Raw genomic sequence first — 12,990 nt, forward strand, 5'->3', positions numbered from 1 at the left:
AGCAAGAGGAGGCTGAGGGGGGACCTGGTGGCTGCCTACAAACTCATCAGGGGAGATCAATAGCAATTAGGTAGAGCCCTTTTCTCCCCAGCACCACCTGGGGTGACGAGGAACAATGATAATAAGCTGATGGAGAATAGGTTTAGGTTAGAGATCAGAAGGCAATATTTTACAGTTAGGGTGGCCAAAACCTGGAACCAACTTCCCAGGGAAGTGGTTCTCGCCCCTACCTTGGGCAAATTCAAGAGGAGGTTGGATGATCACCTGTCTGGGGTCTTGTGAACCCAGCATTCATTCCTGCCTGTGGAGGGGGTCAGGCTAGATGATCTGTTCAGGTCCCCCCTGACCCTAGCTACTATGAAACTATGAAATCAGGAGACCCTTTCATCTCTTCAAATCAAATCAGATCCTCCGAATGAATTCAGAGAGATTCGGAAAGATTCAATGATTTAGATATAGACACAGCTTTAAATGTTTTTTCTACATACCTCAAGGTACCAGGCAGCTTGTGAATGCTGAGATGCTGGGGCAGATGGAGCATCCCACAGGAGCGCAAGGGGCTCCCCAGCGTGTTTGGCAGCAGACCCAGTGCCAGGGAATGCACAGGAGTACTTTAGGTCCACTTCCGGGTTTGCCACCAAGCATGTGGGTTGCCCCCACACACTCCTGTGAGACGCTCCATCCACCCCAGCATCACAATGTTCATGAGCCATGCCTGGTACCTCAAGGTATGTGGAAAAAACATTTAAAGCTGTGCCTATGGCTGAATCGCTTGTTCTCTGAATCAGCATTGAATCTTCAGATTCAGATTCACCCAAATCAAATTGGGGACAGTGATCCAAATCAACTAATCAAATCATTGTCCCTGATTTGGGCTGAATCCAAATCTGAACTGAATACAGGCCGTTTTGCATACCTCTGCTTGTAAACACAAGTACTATTCTATGGTGGAGTCTTTTTTTTCCACAGGAACACATTTGTAGATTCTGATGGGGCTGGCTGGGGAATGAGGGTGCTTCAGTGTGGGGCTGCTTGCCAACTAGCCCCACACTGAAACACACTTGCGCCCCAGCCAGCCCCTGTACAATGTTGAGCCATGCCAGAGTAGCCCTGGACTGGCAGGCTCACTGCCCCAGGCACCCTGCCAGCCAGGGCTTCTCCAACTCAGCAAAACATGCTGCAGTCCTGGGCATACACTGAAACACAACTCCTGGGAGCTATAAACTCCAGTGCAATATGTGCCAGAGTTTATGGCTAATCATTAATTGTATTTTTTGATGCACCAGTGTGTCCTTTTATAAGTCAGTTTGTTGTTGTATGTGTAGACAGGGCCAAATTGTATTTTTCTAAAAAAAATTCAAGTGCTATACTTTACTATTTTGCTGACATTCACGTAAGGAAAGCCAGAGACCTAGATCAAGGTCAATTTATTATTTAGCTTAGCAAATAGCTTAATCAAAATATAATTTGTAGTGTTGATGAGGCCTAACCCCCTTGCTCCCTCTAGTCACAGAAATCATGTTGGACCCCTGCTTGTTTAGCCTCAGCAGTTGCTAGCTGTTCTTTCAGATGCATTTGGGGCCCTGAAAAGGACAGAAATGGGCTGCTTAATAGAGTCCATTAAAAACAGATGATGGTAAATCATTTTAAAAATTGCTTTTCTTATTTTACTAAAGAAATACTCACTTTATGGAGGACAAAATATCATAGTAAAGACATGTGTTTGAATTCTAGGAATATATAGTATTTGGTTATTTGGATTGTTCTCAAAACTGAGAGCCTACCAATAGGGCTGGAGTGTAGAGGCAAAGGAGTCTTCAATATGCATCAGACATTTGATTCCCAGTTTGCCCTGCAATATAGTTTTAATATGTTTTGGGGGTTGGCTATTTTCACCCCCTGAAATCCTTAAGGGATATATTTAGGATCAGACAGAATAAATGATTTTGATAATGTTGCCTCCACTTACTATAATAGGGCTATTATTTCCAAATGGGCTTTCAAAATGGTTGTGGAGATGATTGTCCATCAAGCAAATACCTGCTGCAAGCTTTGGGGATGCTAGCTAGAAGCAGTGCCAGAGCCACTGTCAGTCAAGGAAATATGCCTTTTGATGAATGTGTACAGGCATCAGTCTCCATCACCATTACATACAATCATGAACAGTACTGAAAACAAAGTACTTAAAACCATTGTGTACATTACTTTGGCTATATTCATAGTATCTCTTCTAAAACAGCTCACACTGTGACTTTTTTTAGACCTGTCAGAAGAACAAATAATAATCTGAACTAGCCTAGAGGCAGCTAATTGTTCTAAACTGTGTCTCAATACAGGAGGAGAGAAAAAGGTATTTATCTTTTACAATACAAATCAGTAACAGGAATTATTCATGTAGAGAAGAAAATGCTGTTGGTTATTTGACATGAATCAATTCCTTTGATGTTTGCAAAACAAGGCAAGATCATAACACATGAGGAGACTGAAATTATAGCTGAATAAATGTAGAGACTTGTTTTGCATTCATGGTTAAGTGAAATTATCATGCTTCCAATGTAATCAACTGCTGGTTTGAGTCCACTTTTGTCTAATCATTGGTTGTTTAGTACGTCTACTAAAATTACTGGAAATTGAAACCATCAGATGGTAATAATACCTGCTTTTATTTCACTGTATCATTTCTAATCAGAGTTTATGGAAGGAAGCAAATTGTCTTAATTCAACTATTGTGTGGTATCCCATTCATTTTCCTGTTTGAAGTTCCAGCTGCTCTCTGGTCCACATCAAAGTGCTTCAAACACTGGCAGAGACAGCTGTACAGTTATAAACAGAGACAGTCAGGATCCCACATTAATGATCCCCATCAAATCAATTTGAATAAAAGAGCTTTATGGAAGGACAGAATGAGGAATAATAAGAAAATAGGACAGTCCTCCCTAAATAAGATCACTCCTCCTGTAGGTTTTAACCATCTGAGAAAATACTGGTAGTCTCTTCCCTCTGACATCTCTCCTATCCAAAGCTGGCATTCAAAAAGATCCATTTCTGTTTCCATTTAGGTCAATAGATAAACTTCTATTGAGTTAGTAACAGCCAAAGCAAGCTCAGAGTCAGTTTGTGTAGCAGAAAGGGGGCACTCTCAATATAAGTGGCTTGGATTTCAAGAGCACCTTTGCTCTGAGGGTTTTCACAAATATTACTCAAAACCCATAGCATAATGTTTGGATATGTGAGGGATATATAGAGTATGATTTCACTAGCACCTTCCTCCCTGTGTCACACACCAACCATGAATATTTAAACAGAGATACCTCTGAAGTAAACCTCTGGTCTTGAAGAACATAGCAACAATGGCATAATAATTCATGGACAGACCTCCAAATACCCTCCACATTTGTACAACGTAATCCTAACCCTCCTTACCAAAACCATCCTTCCTGACTGCCCTCTTCTCACAAACACTCTCTTTCCAAGAACCCAAAGAATAATGCTTCCAGAAAAGCCCCGAAGTTCTCATATTACCTTCCTGCAGAGGACCATGGATAGTTACTGCCTTGTGTTTTACATCTCCCTGATAATGTAAAATCTTCTGCTAAACCTTACAAGAAGAGGGCTTCAAGATATTACAGCTGGCATCTGGCAGCCCTAGCCACATTCTCTGTTCCTTACCTACATCCTTATGCTAGCTTCTGGGCTCTGTTTTAACCCCATAATACTCACTTCATACTGAGATGAACATCTCATCTATCTATACCAGTCTGAAGACCAATATTTTCCAGGAATGTGACAGAAAGTAGCTTAGAGTATAAAACATGGAAATGGATAGAAGTTACATGTAAACTTTACTGGTTCTTTTCTTCTTCCTGTCTCATGCTTACCCTATGTAGATGCTTTTAATTCATAAAGGCTTAAATCGGAGAGAATAGGCTCTGGGTGATGACTATCTTATGATTTGGACTTTTATTGAAGGAGAGTCTGGTAGTACTTGTATCACAGCAAAGTGGGGAGGGTTGCTAAGACCTTGTTTTTTAACTAAAGTATGTTCTCAGCCCTAGACAGTCTTAGTGGTGGTTTTGGACTTCATCACTAATACTGATGAATTAGTAATCAGAGGTGTCAAAACTACTGTACAATTGAACCAACTTGAAATAAAAAGGGCTGCTTTGAAGATAAAGAGTGTTATTAAACTTTAAAATGTTCTGAGGAGATTTATGACTTCTGATTTCTGAAGGCTGAGAATTGTTTTAGCCCTGGGTGTGCTCTGCATAATGACTTAGGCTAGTGCATTAATTCCATGTGCTCCCCTTGACCGCTGCTGTTTTTAGGCTTCTATGAATACAGTAGACTCCTGACTTACGCGAGTATTGCTACCATAATGGCGACACAGCTCTGCTTGATTCTGCCTGCAAATCCTGTAAGGTATTCATGTATATATGTGAATCTCATGAGTGTAAACACACATCTCGGGGGGCATTTTCCAGTCCAGACCCTAATAAAAAATCATGTAAACACAAGACACACATAAGTCAGAATTGCGTAAATCAAGGATCTACTGTACTTTATATTCTAGGAGTACTTGAATCAATGTTTTTGTTTGCTTTCTGCAGATATTCAAGCAGAATAGGGTCCATGCATGATAAGGCTAATGCCACTGAATGTTGTACTTGTAAGTCATATAGGCAAAATTGTTGGCCTCACCCATAACCGGACAATATTGACACAAATGTTGGGGATAGTGTGTGACACAGTCAAGTTCTAGCATCTGTTTCACTAGTATGAGTTGGTGTTCAGAAGAGGAGCTCTGATACTGTTAGCCAGTCAGAAAAGAGATATAAATACTTTAGGCCAGAGTCTGTGTTGTGCTTTTCAGAAAATGAATCACCAAAGGCAAAGCCCAAGAGAGAGGTAGAAGGGCAAAAATAGTTTCAGACCCCTACCAGATTCTGTGGGGTTCACCTTTGCCCAGAGTCTCAGAATCTACCATGATTTATAGCAGCTTTATCTGGCTATCCCTGGACGGTTCTGCAGGCCAGTGTTGCCATCTATTCCCCTTTCTGCTAATTCTTCCATAAACCTGATTATGAGCAGACAATCTAGTCCAGCACTGCTTCTGCACAGGGGAAATTCTACTGTCTGCCCTCCTGACACCACTGAAACAATGAATAGGGGCCACCAGGCTAGAATCAGGCCTTGGGTATTTTATCTGCTGAGCCACAACTGGATAGCAGAGCCCAGATGGCAAATCCTTGCTGAGAAGTCTCTGGACGCATCCCCATGTGCAGGACCATGCATTCCCTGGAGACAACTAGCAGAGGCACATATTTATGCTGCTGCTAGCTTTCCCTAGGGAACACCCCTGCAGATACACTCTGGCACATGGCAAGTTGCCATGAGTAGGGTATGGGAGGCTGGGGCCAACAACTGAGCTGGGCTTAGCAGCTTTACCTGGGGGGCTTCCTAGGGCACCAATGGTCGCATCCTGGGTTCACAGGGCCTGGCCAATGGCCAGAGCATGAGTCTGGCATGTGGAGTTAATGCTTTTTTCTATCACCAGTTTTTTTTACACTGGGATCTCCCAATATCAAAAAAAAAACCTCACACAGTGCGAATTAGAAGTGCAGGGAATGTCTGCATGCGTGGCATGTGCGGTCTGCAGCACCACAAACTGCACATGCAAGCTCATCTGGATGCACCCTCTGTGGTCAGAAATAAGTGCCAGTACAAGATTCAACTCTTGCCAAGCAATAAATGTAAGGAAATTGTGATCTGCTCACAGAGATCCTATGAGAAGAAAAGGAGAATACATTCATTAGACAATTTTTCCCTTGAAAAATATACACTCAGTTCTTGTTATGGGGGCATTCAACCCAGTAAGGAATATTTTCTGCAATACTTTGCAACCTGCAAAGGAATAGTTTAATTAGGTAATACCAGCACTCTCCCTGTTGATTCTGCTGGGGGAGTACAGCTTTGAATAACGGCCAGTGCAGTTCATAATCAATGAACCAATGGAACAGTTTGGCGATATTAGCATATTAGCACAGTGTTCCCTCCCAAGACCAGTTAGCCCCACTGAGAAGCAGGTCTATTAGCTCAGGTAAAGCATGATTATTGTGGGGCTTAATGTGGCTATAATACGTCTAGTACCTGAGCCAGCTTAGGATCATAGGAAAGTAGGGCAAGTAGATGACAGTAGCAAGGTCATCTCCCCTGCTCAAGGCAGAGTAATCACTGACTAAACCATCCCATCCAAAAGCAGGTGTCTCTCCAACCTGCTCTTGAAATTTTTCAGAGATAGAGATTCCACAACTTCTCTTGGTAGCTTGTTCCAGTGTTTGACCACCCTCATAATCAAAAGATTGCAGCCTACCAGTAAGATTCCTTTGCTGCAGCTTGAGTCCATTGCTTCTAGCCCTGCCCCAGATGGCACAGAGAAAATCCCATCTCCATCTTCTCTATAATTATCCTTCAGGTATTTGAAGACAGTTATCAAATCCCCCTTCAGTCTTCTCTTCTCCAGATTAAATAACCCTAGCTCTTTAGCCTTTCCTCATAATAGGGCATGCTTCCCAAGCCACTAAAAATTTCCATTGCTCTCTCCAATCTGTTCATATATTTTTTAAATTGTGGGGTCCAAAACTGGACACAGTACTCCTGGTGAGGCCTCACTAATGTAATAGAGTAAAGAAACACTTCCCTTGATTTGAAGATTGCACTCCTGACACTCCAGTATGCTGTTGACTTTTTTTTCCCCAACAAGAAAGACTGTTGGCTCATATACAGTTTATGGTCTACAGCAGTGGTTCTCAACCAGAGTGCTGAGGCACCCTAGGGTGGCTTGGGACCCTTTCAAGGGTGCTGCAGGGTTCCACACAATGTTAACACTGTTAGGTGTGCAAACATGTTTCACAAAATAAAACCAGAGATTTCAAATAGGAATCTCTGGTATTGAATACATTCTGAGCTGTTGTGGTCCTTCTGAGTTCTTTGTAACAGAAAACATTGCTGTATTAGTTTTCTCTAGTCAAAAAATGAGTGAAAACTAAGAGCTGGCATTTCCCAAGGGGTACCTTGAATCTAACAAAGGGTTCCTTGAGTCTAATGAGGGAGATTTAAGTCTTAAAAGGTATACAATGAGTGCATCTACACTTCAGCCTATGGCGACGTAGCAACCCGTTACATTGCCATATAGTGTGCTACAGTAATGTAGTGATCACATGGGTCTACTTGTAATCAACAGCTATGTCACCATAGCAACGTGCTCCCCAGTTATAGTGCACTGCTATGGCAACTTAGTGGCGAAATCTAACCATGCACCATGGACATGGCACAGTAACCACCTATACTGTGCCGTCCTCTAGTACTTCCAAACAGAAGTACTAAAGCACTGTTCCATAGCAACATCGCTGTACAGCAATGTGTAGACATGCCCTGTAAACCCTAAGTTCTTCTCTGCAAGACTGCAACCCAGCCAGTCATTCCCCAGTCTATATTTGTGCATGCAATTATTTTGTCACAAGTGCAGGACTTTGCACTTGTCCTTGCTGAATTTCATCTGGTTGATTGCAGACCATTTCTCCAATCTGTCCAGATCATTCTTGATCCTAGCCCTGCACTTCACCCAACTTAGTGTCATCCACAAATTTGCTAAGTGTGCAATCAATCCCATCATTCAAATCATTAATGAAGATATTAAATAATACCAGACCCAGGACAGACCCCTGAGGAACTCCACTTTACACTGCCTCCCAACTAGATATTGAGCCACTGATAACTCCTAGTTGAGCATGATCATACAACCAGTTAAGTATCCACATTTCAGTACTTTGGTCTAGTTTGCAATTCCTTAGTTTGTTCCTGAGAATGTTGTGGGAAACAGTGTCAAAGACAGCTTGTGTATCTTCAGATAGCACTACATTGTATCTAGTAGTTCTACCCTGCATCTCCTATTCCTTGTTTTCTTGTTTCCACCTAGACTGCCTCCAACAACTTTTGTGGCTCTTTCTACAGTCTCTTGTGAAAAGCCTGATGGTGTGAAAAGCCTGGTGGGCCATGTGCTGTGAGGTTGCTCATTTTCCTGAATCCCAGTTCTAGACAAATGTACTACTTTTGGGGGCCCACAACCTGAGGCAACCTTACTTATACCAGTTGCCCGCTATTGTAACACTGTTATTTGACTGAAGAAGAATCATTCCACCTTCACCATAGTGTGAGGCCCTCTGTATTTTATGACACAGTGTAGACAAACTCCAAATATAGTTAACCTACAATAATTTACACTGGAGTTTGAGCCTATCTGTCATTCATTTAGCACCTAAGGGCATGTCCAGATAAGTGCACATATGCAGTTTGCAGCACCAAAGACCCACCTGTGGTGCTACAAACTGCACACGCTGCACATGCAAGTATTTACTGTGCTGCTAATTGGCAACACAGCAGGGAGGGTTTTGACACCAGGAGATCTCTGTGTAAAAAAAAAAAAAAGCCTATGCCAGAAAAAAGCGGGGTGACACATGTGTTGGTCACATGTGCCACCCAAAACCAGAACCTGGCCAGACAGAGGCATGTTCTGGCTGTTGGCCAGACTCTGTGCCCCTAGATTGCCAGTGCTGGAGCCCCAGGAGGCCCCCAGGACCCAAGGTAAGGCTTCTGAGGCCAGCCTAGGTGCTGGCTCCAGCTTGCCCTACCCCACCTTGGTTGCATGCAATTTGCCATGCACCAGACAAATATGTGCCACTGATAGCTGTCCCCAGAGAACACACATCCCCACTCATGAGAACGCTCATGGGAATGAAGATATTAAACAATACCAGGCCCAGGACAGACCCCTGGAAACAACAGTTGTCCCCAGGGAATAGACATTCCAAGTCAGAATCAGGTCTTACACTGTAGCGGACACTCCTTGCCCCAGTACTCATCTGTATGAGACCAGGTAGTAGAATTAAGACCCAAACTGAGCAGGCCAACACTTGATGACTATGGCCTTCTTCAGGTTTTCTGAATATCAGTTTATGTCCTGGGACCCTGGGGTTTCAACTCAGGTTTGGATGAATCCAAAACCACAGACACACTTCAGCTGACATCACTGGAATTCACCTGGCTTCAAGTTGAATCCTGTGGGACAACTACATTTTGTATGGCTCTTGCCCAAACTTATATACAGGGATGGGATCACTCAAGACTTGGCCCAAATTCTCCTTAAATTCCCAAGTCTTCCCAAATCCAGCCTCAATTATGAAGGCATAAACTGTTTCTGTCTGTTAACAAAAATGCTTTTTCCCACTCTATTCTTCCATTGAGGTTTTATGTGCTTGCAAGTGCTCAGGCGAAGTATAATATTTACCAGAGCATCACCTGTATCAGCATCCCCATGCTGAAAAATGGTGGTAGGGCTGCTTTAACTAAAGCTTGTTGAATGAGCTTTAATTAAAGTGCTCTCTCTCTCCCCCTCCCCCCATTTTTCAGTGCAGGGATTCTGATACACATGATGCTGGAGTCTGCTGGAGTGCAATAATTACCAGCAGACTGAATTACAGTGCATCAGAGCAGCCCAGCTACATGTCCCTTATGTAGCCACAATTAAACTCTTCTCAGACCACAGGTAACATGAATGAGAATAAATATACTGAATTACAGCCTGGATCCTTGAGTGGCATAAATCGGCACAACTCCCCTGACTTCAGTGGATTCATGCCACCCAGGGCAATGACTCATGTTGATTTCAAGATGCCTGAGGGGGAAAAAAACCTCATAGGTTACCAAGTGAATTTAGAATTTTTTCTCCACTGTACTTCCTGAAAGAAATGGTCAGGGAAGCCAGTTTGCTGTAATAGTTACATTGTCAATAGTTTTTGCACGGTGACTGCTGCAATGCAGCAGGTGTTAAAGCCATGCATTATAAATAGTTTGTGTTTTTTGCATTGATGGAATGGGGGAATTATTTTTAGAACCTGAATAAATGACAGGGAATGAGAGAGAGAAATAGTGCTCTAAAAATTTGTGGTAAACAAAAGGTTTCCCTCTCTTTTTCACCTTCCCTCTGTTTTTCACCAGTGAATGTCAGCCTCCTATTTCTTTTTCTAAAATATGTGTCTAAATGTCAAGCCAAGCCAGTGATGACCTCTGACTTGACTTCTTTGAAAATACCATGTGTCTTTCAAAGGGCACCAGAAAAATAGAGAGAATAACAAATTGGCCAGATCATGTCCTCCACTATGTCCTCCAAGGGTGTGGAAATTGTTGAACTTTCATAAAAGTTTTACTGGAAGGACCAGTGCTGGGAAAAGACAGCAGCCTTTTTCTTCCCCACAGACAGTGCAAAAGCCCCTTCTGTACACATGGAAGATACAGAGCTGAGGAATAACCTCTCTTTGATGCATCAGCCCCTTTGTGAATACTGAAGCATAAAGTATAGGCATCTTGGTCTTCTCTTTAAAGAAATCTTTCTTTCCCCCTCAGCAGCCACTGAAAGCTAAACCTCGGAATTTTGTCCTGATCTTGGGTCCTCATTGGGTTAGGAAGTTTAAAGTCCAGATTCCCTTCCCAAGCTGTAAACCATACAATCATCATCAGAATGATTCTGTTATCTCCTTATGAAAGGCATGAATTGGGCCACATATGCTACTGTTTATGCATCTTCCTGTTCCTTATTGCCTTTCACCTCCTGTATCATGCTGCAACAGTGCAGAAAATTCAGTTCAGTTAAAATAGAAGCATTTTACATCAGTTTTGCAAATAATTACTGTGTTCAGGTACTGAGAAATCAAGTCTAGTATCTCAATGAAATTCCCAGTTTATTGGGATAAGCCCTCATCTGCTGCCAAGGTGCTCACAGCATTACAGAAGTAACTAAATAATTGTAACAAATAAAAGCAATAAATATATGAATTAGCACAATTATAAAATTAGCAAACACTAAAATTTCTACCTCTGCAAATTTTCAACCAGAGAAATCACAAAGGATTGTAAGCGATACTTGGTACTAGAGTTTTCAGCATGTAGCTGCCCTGCATAATTAAAACAAGCCCATCTCAAAAAATGAAGAGTTTAATCTTCTGATCATTAGATTTAAAGCTGGCTCTGGGCATCTTCCTCCTCTAAAGTTACAGCAACTGGACATGAGGAAGCTGGAGGAGCTTTAAATTAATCCTGGAGTTGGCTGTTTTCTTTTAGTTACCCCTCAGACATTACTTAATACTTACTTTCTTTCTGGAAGTTCCTGCATATTAAATCTTCCTGATGCCAGAAATTCTCAGTGGAACATCAGTGTAATAATAACCACATCTCACATCATCCCTGATCCCTGTGACTAACTAGGGCAGATTTGTTGTTGGTTGCCAGAGGCAACAAATTTTGATTGATGGTTGCTATGAACTTTCCACTTGAGAGGTGGGACTTATGCTCTAGAGTTTCCCTGGGCAGCGCAGACGAGAAGAGATGTTGGCAGAAAATAAGCAAATTGGATCAGCAGCTGCATACAAAGAAATCTAATCTTTATATATAAATATAAAAAATCCACTTAGACCCCAAATCCAGGCAAACATACATAGACTTTACATATACAAGCAGTTGTCATATGCTTAAGCTTTTGCCAGATGAGAGCTATAGTTTATGAAAGTTTATGCATGAGAGTTTTTAAGTGATATTTTATCATAGTGGTTATGATAGAGAAATCTTCAAGAGGTAAAGTTACTTCCAGTGTACAGTATTCAGAAAACCTGCTCTCTTCTTTCATGTGTTACATTAAAGTTTCAGTCACAATTATGATTATGAGTGATCATGAAAAGACAAATTTATTCTTTAAATATTTATCAGATGAAAAGTAAAGTGGCATAAAAGATTTACATGAAGCTTGCTTATAAGTTTTGGAAGTATGATTTTATCTGCCATTGTGTGACTCATAGCACAACTTTCTTTTCTCAGTTCAAGTACATTGTACTGTCTAAAAGAATTTCAGGCTGCATTTGAACCATTTTCCCCCAGAGATTTACTTTACTAGCATTTTATTTAATGTGCCTGTTTGTGTCATTTAAGCTTTGCTTTACATTTTATATTCTGTTTTGATTCAGTGTAGATAAGAAGCACATGCATTTTCATTTCTCCCCCATCATAATACTACTTTGCGAAGCAAAACATACTGTGTATTCTACAGAGGTGTTGTTATAACAAGGTTAGTAGCTGGAAGTTTTCAAAGACCTGTTGATGACTCCTTGAGAATCTCTGAACAGTGTAATTTTCCAGCTTTACTCTATGTCCATTCAGTCCTTGACCTTTCTGCCAAAAAACAATCAAATACTAATGGTCTACATTATTAAGGTAACCCAGATATTTTTACCAAACATTTACCATTGTGACTAAAACTTTCTACACTGTGTATCTACTGAGGACTGAATTATTTTCAGCCAAAAGGTTCAATTGCTTCCAAGATCAAGGCTAAGGAAAAATACATTTTTTGCCCCCTGTTAAAAAAAGTCCCAGTTTCTTCTAGAAGCCCTAGTGTCCTCATGCTTTGGAACAGGGACTTGAAATTTGGGATGTTGTGCCCTTCATGTCAGAGATGTGACTTTGGCCATCCCTGTGAAACTCTGCCAAACTTGACCAAGTTAGAAGCCTATGAAGAACTGCAAGTAGTATATGCTTATTAGTGTAACTAGATCTTCATAGCTTAATTGCCCAAAGAATATGTCTTCAGTGAACATGAAGACAGATTCTGAAGCTGACATCTTTGGCCAGCTGTAATTGAATAAAGAGGTGGCTGACGAGCTGCACAGTTCTTCATTCCCCCCTTTTGTGCTGTGTCTCGTGCTGCCAGTGAGTACCCTCCGTTACTTCTTTTCCTGGGACACACATCTCCTCAAAGCACAATGGAAGAATAAAGTCCTAGGCCCAGATAAAATATTGGTAGAAGTTTACATTGATAACATCAAATGGTGGGCTCCGATCTTGGAAAAATGGTATAACTCTATAACTGAGTTGGTCCAAATCCCAGAT

The 12,990-nt window shown here is 41.6% G+C and overlaps 1 long non-coding RNA gene across 1 annotated transcript in view; it reads right to left on the bottom strand.

Annotated features, from left to right (window-relative positions):
- LOC109296311 overlaps positions 1 to 11,303 on the bottom strand; it is a 79,702-nt gene extending 68,399 nt beyond the window's left edge. The window contains exon 1 of the long non-coding RNA XR_002096952.1: positions 11,202 to 11,303. This is a non-coding gene — a long non-coding RNA (uncharacterized LOC109296311). The remainder of the gene's footprint in view (positions 1 to 11,201) is intronic.
- Between the last annotated feature and the right edge of the window lie 1,687 nt (positions 11,304 to 12,990).

The sequence above is a fragment of the Gavialis gangeticus genome, unplaced genomic scaffold (assembly GCF_001723915.1).
Source record: "Gavialis gangeticus isolate Ggan-Ray unplaced genomic scaffold, GavGan_comp1, whole genome shotgun sequence".
NCBI lineage: Eukaryota > Metazoa > Chordata > Crocodylia > Gavialidae > Gavialis > Gavialis gangeticus.